This window comes from Oncorhynchus nerka, unplaced genomic scaffold (assembly GCF_034236695.1).
Source record: "Oncorhynchus nerka isolate Pitt River unplaced genomic scaffold, Oner_Uvic_2.0 unplaced_scaffold_1206, whole genome shotgun sequence".
Classification (NCBI taxonomy): Eukaryota; Metazoa; Chordata; class Actinopteri; order Salmoniformes; family Salmonidae; genus Oncorhynchus; species Oncorhynchus nerka.
The window spans coordinates 135,868-145,908 of NW_027040131.1; the positions used below are offsets into that span (position 1 = coordinate 135,868).

At 44.4% G+C, this 10,041-nt stretch overlaps 1 pseudogene; it reads left to right on the plus strand.

Moving 5' to 3' along the window:
- Positions 1 to 278: 278 nt before the first annotated feature.
- Positions 279 to 10,041, plus strand: part of LOC135569102 (methylsterol monooxygenase 1-like) — an 11,987-nt pseudogene continuing 2,224 nt past the window's right edge.

Genomic DNA, 10,041 nt, shown 5'->3' on the forward strand with positions numbered 1-10,041 from the left:
TATGTCCATGGCTGTGCAGTGTGTGTGTGTGTGTGTGTGGCTATGTCCATGGCTATGCGTGTTGTCTGGTCTAGTTATTAATGTTTAAAACGGCCATGGCTATGCAGTGTTTGCCCAGGCCTGGCTTGCAGTCTGGTCAGAGCCATGGCTGAATATTAATGTCCATGGCTGTGTATGGCTGTGCAGTGTGTGTGTGTGTGTGTGTGTGTGTGTGTGCTGTGGCTCCATGGCTGTGCAGTGTTGTCTCCTCCCAGCCCACCTCCACCAGCTTAGTGTGAATGGAGGTGAACAGTACGGCCACCATCTTGTCCTCTGCCTTCCTGGCTAGTGTGTGTGTGTGGCATGTCCATGGCTGTGAATATGTTGATGCAGTTTTACCTGACAACCCTAGTTATTGTTAATGTTTAAAACGTCTTGTGTTTGCCCAGCCTCTCACTACAATGTTTGTGTATGTGTGTGTGTGTGTGTGTGTGTGTGCCGTTGAGGTAATAGGTGAACAGTGGCCATACCTCTGCCTTTCCTGGCCGTGGAATTACTATACCACCTACTATACTACTGTACTATTACTATACCACTACTGCATACTACTATACTCTTACTATACCACTACTATACCACTATACCTTACTATACCACTACTATACTACTACAGTTTTACCCTGCAGCCTTCACTCCATACGCTGTGGAGGTAATACTGCTATACTCTTACTATACCACTACTATACTACTATACTGGCTTACTATACCACTACTATACTACTACAGTTTTACCTGACAAACCCCTTCAGCCTTCACTAATACGCCTGGAGGTAATACTGTGTACTCTTACTATACCACTACTATACTACTTTTGGCTATACTACTAATATACTACTATTACTATACTACTATTATACTGCTAATATACTACTACAGTACTGCTGCTAAACTTATACTACTACTACTATACTATTAGTGTACTGTCCATGGCTTTAGTACTACTAATATACTACTACTACTACTGCTACTACTAATACACTACTATACTGTAATACTAATATCCATGGCTACTACTACTACTGCTACTACTAATACACTACTATACAGTTAATACTAATATACTACTGGCTGTACTAATACACTACTATACTATTAATATGGCTAATATACTACTACTACTACTGTTACTACTAATACACTACTATACTATTAATACTAATATACATGGCTGCTACTACTGTACACTACTATACTATTAATACTAATATACTACTGGCTGTCCATGGCTACTACTAATACACTACTATACTATAATAATACTAATATACTACTACTACTACTGCTACTACTAATACACTACTATACCATTAATACTAATATACTACTACTATTACTGCTACTACTAATACACTACTATACTATTAATACTGTGCATATACTACTACTGCTACCACTGGCTACACTACTATACCATTAATACTATACTACCACTACTGCTACTAATACACTACTATACTATTATGTAATACTATGTCCACTGGCTACTACTACTACTCATGGCTGTGTACTACTAATACCATGGCTGTGCAGTGTGTGTTAATACCAATATACTACTACTACTACTGCTACTAATTAATACACTACTGTACAGTATTAATACTATACTACCATGGTACTGTGTACTACTAATCCATGGCTGTGCTATACTGTACTGTGGCTATGTCCACTAATACAGTACTACTATTAATACTAATATACTACTACTAATACACTACTATACCTACTATACTAATATACTACTACTGCTACTGCTACTACTAATACACTACTATACTATTAATGTGTAATATACTACTACTGCTACTGTGTGTGTGGCTATGTCCACTACTGTACTATTGTGTACTAATATACTACTACTACTACTGCTACTACTAATACACTACTGTACAGTATTAATACTAATATACTACTACTGCAGTGCTACTACTAATACACTACTATACTATTAATGGCTAATATACTATGGCTGTGCACTGCTACTACTAATAACTACTATACTATTAATACATAATATACTACTACCACTACTGCTACTACTAATACACTACTATACTATTAATACAATGTGCAATGTCCATGGCCACTACTAATACACTACTATACTATTAATACAATATACTATACTGCTATTAATACACTACTATATACTAACATAATACACTACTGCTACTACTAATACACTACTATACTATTAATACTAATATACTACTACTACTACTGCTACTACTAATACACTACTATACTATTAATACCCCTATATACTGCTACTACTAATTAATACACTATATACTATTAATACTTATTGTGTATATATACTACTACTACTACTGCTACTACTAATACACTACTATACTATTAATACTAATATACTACTACTACTACTGCTACTACTAATACACTACTATACTATTAATACTAATATACTACTACTACTACTGCTACTACTAATACACTACTATATGTTGATACAATTAACTACTACTACTGCTACTACTAATACACTACTTATACTATTATTACTACCAATATACTACTACTAATACACTACTATACCATTAATACTAATATACTACTACTACTACTGCTACTACTAATACACTACTTACTATTAATACTAATATACGCACTGGAGGTACTGCTACTACTAATACACTACTATACCATTAATACTAATATACTATACTCTTACTACAACACTACTATACTATTAATACTAATATACTACTACTACTACTGCTACTACTAATACACTACTATACTATTAATACTAATATACTACTACTACTACTACTAATACACTACTATACTATTAATACTAATATACTACTACTACTACTGCTACTAATACACTACTATACTATTAATACTAATATACTACTATACCATACTACTAATACACTACTACTACTATTAATACTAATAATACATACTACTACTACTACTGCTACTACTAATACACTACTATACCATTAATACTAATATACTACTACTACTACTAATAATACACTACTATACTATTAATACTAATATACTACTGCTACTATAATACACTACTATACCATTAATACTATTACTACTACTACTACTGCTACTACAGCTACACTACTATACCATTAATACTAATATACTACTACTGCTACTACTAATACACTATACTATTATTAATACTAATATACTACTACTACTACTGCTACTACTAATACACTACTATACTATTAATACTAATATACTACTACTGCTACTACTAATACACTACTATACTATTAATACTAATATACTACTACTACTACTGCTACTACTAATACACTACTATACTACTGCTATACTACTACGATGCTGCGACTAGAATACTACTACTACTACTATACTATTACTACTACTATACTACTGCGCCTATAATACTACTGCTAATATAATACTACTACTACTATACTGCTGCTATACAGCTACACCTATAATACTACTACTAATATAATACTACTACCACTATACTGCTGCTATACAGCTACACCTATAATACTACTACTAATATAATACTACTACCACTATACTGCTGCTATACAGCTACACCTATAATACTACTACTAATATAATACTACTACCACTATACTGATGCTATACAGCTACACCTATACTACTACTAATATAATACTACTACCACTATACTGCTGCTATACAGCTACACCTATAATACTACTACTAATATAATACTACTACCACTATACTGCTGCTATACAGCTACACCTATACTACTACTACTAATATAATACTACTACCACTATACTGCTGCTATACAGCTACACCTATACTACTACTACTAATATAATACTACTACCACTATACTGCTGCTATACAGCTACACCTATACTACTACTACTAATATAATACTACTACCACTATACTGCTGCTATACAGCTACACCTATACTACTACTACTAATATAATACTACTACCACTATACTGCTGCTATACAGCTACACCTATAATACTACTACTAATATAATACTACTACCACTATACTGCTGCTATACAGCTACACCTATAATACTACTACTAATATAATACTACTACCACTATACTGCTGCTATACAGCTACACCTATAATACTACTACCACTATACTGCTGCTATACAGCTACACCTATAATACTACTACTAATATAATACTACTGCTGCTATACAGCTATGCCTATAATACTACTACTACTACTACTAATACTACTACTACTCCTCCTACTACACTACTACAGTTTTACCTGCAGCCTTCACCACAGCACGCCTGGGGGTAATACTACTATAATGGCTGACTATAATACTACTACTACTACTATTACTACTACTACTCCTGGCAGACAGATGGACATATTTTCAGACCTTGATTCATTGACTGACTGACTGACTGACTGACTGATTGCTGCTACACAACGCCCAGGCAGTGACTGGTTGACTACTGACTACTACTGCTATACACTGGTTGACTACTACTACTACCAGGCAGTGACTGGTTACTACTACACAACGCCTTCGGCAGTGACGCCTGGGGGTAACACTTTCCAGGTGACTGGTTGACGAGCTGACTATGATGGCTGACGAGCTGATACTACTACTTAATATGACTATTACTGACTACACAACGTCCTGGCAGACTGGTGGAGATATTCTTACCAACTTGGCAGTGACTGACTGACTGACTGACAACTGACACTACGTACAGTTGACTACACAACGCCCAGGCAGTGACTGGTTGACGGGACTACACAACGTTCGGGCAGTGACTGGTTGACGAGCTGACTACACAACTTTCCAGGCAGTGACTTACGAGCTGACTACACAACGCTCCAGGCAGTGACTGGTTGAGATGATTCACAGACCGGGCAGTGATTCATTGACTGACTGACTACACAACGTTCGGCAGTGATTTGAGCTGACTACACAACGTTCCAGGCAGTGACTGGTTGACGAGCTGACTACACAACGTTCCGGCAGTGACTGGTTGACGAGCTGATACACACAACGTTCCGGCAGTGACTGGTTGACGAGCTGACTACACAACGTTCCAGGCAGTGACTGGTTGACGAGCTGACTACACAACGTTCGGGCAGTGACTGGTTGACGAGCTGACTACACAACGCCCAGGCAGTGGCTCGTTGACGAGCTGACCACACAACGTTCCGGCAGTGACTGGTTGACGAGCTGACTACACAACGTTCCAGGCAGATGGACATGTTCTTAGACTCTTTTATTCACTGATTGATGTCTGTTGATCTCTGTCCACCAGGTATGTGAATGAGAACTACACTAAATTCCAGATCGCCACCTGGGGTTCTCTCATCGTCCATGAGGCCATCTACTTCCTGTTTTGTTTACCTGGTTTCCTGTTTCAGTTCCTTCCTTCATGCAGAAGTACAAGATCCAACAGGTAGATCCAACAGGGTGTTAGATCCAACAGGTAGAACCAACAGGGTGTGGGTGGATCCAACAGGTGGGGGAGGGTGTTAGATCCAACAGGTAGGGGAGGGTGTTAGATCCAACAGGTAGGGGAGGGTGTTAGATCCAACAGGTGGGGAGGTGTTAGATCCAACAGGTAGGGGAGGGTGTTAGATCCAACAGGTGGGGAGGGTGTTAGATCCAACAGGTGGGGGAGGGTGTTAGATCCAACAGGTGGGGGAGGGGTGTTAGATCCAACAGGTGGGGAGGGGGTGTTAGATCCAACAGGTAGGGGGGAGGGGGTGTTAGATCCAACAGGTAGGGGGGAGGGGTGTTAGATCCAACAGGTGGGGAGGGGTGTTAGATCCAACAGGTAGGGGGAGGGGGGGTGTTAGATCCAACAGGTAGGGAGGGTGTTAGATCCAACAGGTAGGGGGAGGGGTGTTAGATCCAACAGGTAGGGGGGGTGTTAGATCCAACAGGTAGGGGAGGAGGGGTGTTAGATCCAACAGGTAGGGGGGAGGGTGTTAGATCCAACAGGTAGGGGAGGGTGTTAGATCCAACAGGTAGGGGAGGGTGTTAGATCCAACAGGTAGGGGAGGGTGTTAGATCCAACAGGTAGGGGAGGGTGTTAGATCCAACAGGTAGGGGAGGGGTGTTAGATCCAACAGGTAGGGGAGGGTGTTAGATCCAACAGGTAAGGGAGGGTGTTAGATCCAACAGGTAGGGGGAGGGGGTGTTAGATCCAACAGGTAGGGGGAGGGGGGGTGTTAGATCCAACAGGTAGGGGAGGGTGTTAGATCCAACAGGTAGGGGGAGGGTGTTAGATCCAACAGGTAGGGGAGGGTGTTAGATCAACAGGTAGGGGGGTGTTCGATCCAACAGGTATGGGAGGGTGTTAGATCCAACAGGTGGGGGGAGTGGTAGTTCCAACAGGTAGGGAGGGTGTTAGATCCAACAGGTATAGGAAGGGTGTTAGATCCAACAGGTAGGGGGAGGGTGTTAGTTCCAACAGGTATGGGAGGGTGTTAGAATCCAACAGGTGGGGGAGGGGTGTTAGATCCAACAGGTAGGGGGGAGGGGTGTTAGATCCAACAGGTAGGGGGGAGGTGTTAGATCCAACAGGTATGGGGAGGGTGTTAGATCCAACAGGTAGGGAGGGTGTTAGATCCAACAGGTAGGGGAGGGTGTTAGATCAACAGGTAGGGGAGGGTGTTAGATCAACAGGTGGGGGGGAGGGGAAAGAGATCCAACAGGTATGGGGGAGGGGTGTTAGATTCAACAGGTAGGGGAGGATGTTAGATCCAACAGGTAGGGGGTGTTAATCCAACAGGTAGGGGGAGGATGTTAGATCCAACAGGTAGGGGGGAGGATGTTAGATCCAACGGGTGGGGGAGGGTGTTAGATCCAACAGGGTAGGGGGGGTGTTAGATCCAACATGGGGAGGATGTTAGATCCAACAGGTAGGGGGAGGGTGTTAGATCCAACAGGTAGGGGAGGGTGTTAGTTCCAACAGGTAGGGGAGGGTGTTAGATCCAACAGGTGGGGGAGGGTGTTAGATCCAACAGGTAGGGGGAGGGTGTTAGATCCAACAGGTAGGGAGGGTGTTAGATCCAACAGGTAGGGGGGGTGTTAGATCCAACAGGTAGGGGAGGGTGTTAGATCCAACAGGTGGGGAGGTGTTAGATCCAACAGGTATGGGAGGGTGTTAGATCCAACAGGTAGGGGGAGGGGTGTTAGATCCAACAGGTAGGGGGGAGGGTGTTAGATCCAACAGGTAGGGGAGGGTGTTAGATCCAACAGGTAGGGGGGGTGTTAGATCCAACAGGTAGGGGGGTGTTAGATCCAACAGGTAGGGGGGAGGGGGTGTTAGATCCAACAGATAGGGGGAGGATGTTAGATCCAACAGATAGGGGGGAGGGTGTTAGATCCAACAGATCCCACATGTAGGGGGTGTTAGATCCAACAGGTAGGGGGAGGGTGTTAGATCCAACAGGTAGGGGGAGGGTGTTAGATCCAACAGGTAGGGGGAGGGTGTTAGTTCCAACAGGTAGGGGGAGGGTGTTAGATCCAACAGGTGGGGGAGGGTGTTAGATCCAACAGGTAGGGGGGAGGGGTGTTAGATCCAACAGGTAGGGGAGGGTGTTAGATCCAGCGGGTAGGGGGGGTGGTAGATCAACAGGTAGGGGAGGGTGTTAGATCCAACCGGTAGGGGAGGGTGTTAGATCCAACAGGTAGGGAGGGTGTTAGATCCAACAGGTAGGGGGGGTGTTAGATCCAACAGGTAGGGGAGGGTGTTAGATCCAACAGGTAGGGGAGGGTGTTAGATCCAACAGGTAGGGGAGGGTGTTAGATCCAACAGGTAGGGGAGGGTGTTAGATCCAACAGGTAGGGGGAGGGTGTTAGATCCAACAGGTAGGGGAGGAGGGTGTTAGATCCAACAGGTAGGGGGAGGGTGTTAGATCCAACAGGTAGGGAGGGGGGTGTTAGATCCAACCGGTAGGGGAGGGTGTTAGATCCAACAGGTAGGGGAGGGTGTTAGATCCAACCGGTAGGGGGAGGGTGTTAGATCCAACAGGTAGGGAGGGTGTTAGATCCAACAGGTAGGGGAGGGTGTTAGATCCAACAGGTAGGGGAGGGTGTTAGATCCAACAGGTAGGGGAGGGTGTTAGATCCAACAGGTAGGGGAGGGTGTTAGATCCAACAGGTAGGGAGGTGTTAGATCCAACAGGTAGGGGGGTGTTAGATCCAACAGGTAGGGGGTGTTAGATCCAACAGGTAGGGGAGGGGGTTAGATCCAACAGGTAGGGGAGGGGTTAGATCCAACAGGTATGGGAGGATGTTAGATCCAACAGGTAGGAGAGGGTGTTAGATCCAACAGGTAGGGGAGGGTGTTTGATCCAACAGGTAGGGGAGGGTGTTAGATCCAACAGGTAGGGGGGGTGTTAGATCCAACAGGTAGGGGAGGAGGTGTTAGATCCAACAGGTAGGGAGGGGGTGTTAGATCCAACAGGTAGGGGAGGGTGTTAGATCCAACAGGTAGGGAGGGGGTGTTAGATCCAACAGGTAGGGGAGGGTGTTAGATCCAACAGGTAGGAGGTGTTAGATCCAACAGGTAGGGGAGGGTGTTAGATCCAACAGGTAGGGGAGGTGTTAGATCCAACAGGTAGGGGAGGGTGTTAGATCCAACAGGTAGGGGAGGGGTGTTAGATCCAACAGGGGAGGGTGTTAGATCCAACAGGTAGGGGAGGGTGTTAGATCCAACAGGTAGGGGGGTGTTAGATCCAACAGGTAGGGAGGTGTTAGATCCAACAGGTAGGGGAGGGGGGGGTGTTAGATCCAACAGGTATGGGAGGGTGTTAGATCCAACAGGTAGGGGAGGGTGTTAGATCCAACAGGTAGGAGGGTGTTAGATTCAACAGGTAGGGGAGGGTGTTAGATCCAACAGGTAGAAGTGTTAGATCAACAGGTAAGAGAAGGGAGGAGTGTTAGATCCAACAGGTAGGGGAGAGGGTGTTAGATCCAACAGGTAGGGAGGGTGTTAGATCAACAGGTAGGGAGAAGTGTTAGATCCAACAGGTAGGGAGAGGTGTTAGATCCAACAGGTAGGGAGGGTGTTAGATCCAACAGGTAGGGGAGGGTGTTAGATCCAACAGGTAGGGGGGTGTTAGATCCAACAGGTAGGGAGGGTGTTAGATCCAACAGGTAGGGGAGGGGGTGTTAGATCCAACAGGTAGGGGGGTGTTAGATCCAACAGGTAGGGGAGGTGTTAGATCCAACAGGTAGGGGAGGGTGTTAGATCTAACAGGTGAGGGGGGTGTTAGATCCAACAGGTAGGGAGGTGTTAGATCCAACAGGTAGGGGAGAGGTGTTAGATCCAACAGGTAGGAAGTGTTAGATCCAACAGGTAGGGGAGGGTGTTAGATCCAACAGGTAGGGGAGGAGGTGTTAGATCTAACAGGTAGGGGGTGTTAGATCCAACAGGTAGGGGAGGGGGTGTTAGATCCAACAGGTAGGGGGGGTGTTAGATCCAACAGGTAGGGGAGTGTTAGATCCAACAGGTAGGGAGGGGTGTTAGATCCAACAGGTAGGGAGGGTGTTAGATCCAACAGGTAGGGGGTGTTAGATCCAACAGGTAGTGGAGGGTGTTAGATCCAACAGGTAGGGAGAGTGTTAGATCCAACAGGTAGGGGAGGGGGGGTGTTAGATCCAACAGGTAGGGGAGGGTGTTAGATCCAACAGGTAGGGAGGGTGTTAGATCCAACAGGTAGGGAGGGGGGGTGTTAGATCCAACAGGTAGGGGGGTTAGATCCAACAGGTGGGGGTGTTAGATCCAACAGGTAGGGGGGGTGTTAGATGAAGAGGTGGAAGTTTTAACAATGATACTCCCTCCCCTTTGTGTGTGTGTGTGTGTGTGTGTGTGTGTTGTGTGTGTGTGTGTGTGTGTGTGTGTGTGTAGGACAAGCCAGAGACGTGGGAGAAACAGTGGAGGTGTTTCAAGATGCTGCTGTTCAACCACTTCTGTATCCAGCTGCCCATGATCTGTGGAACGTACCACTTCACTGAGTTCTTCAGC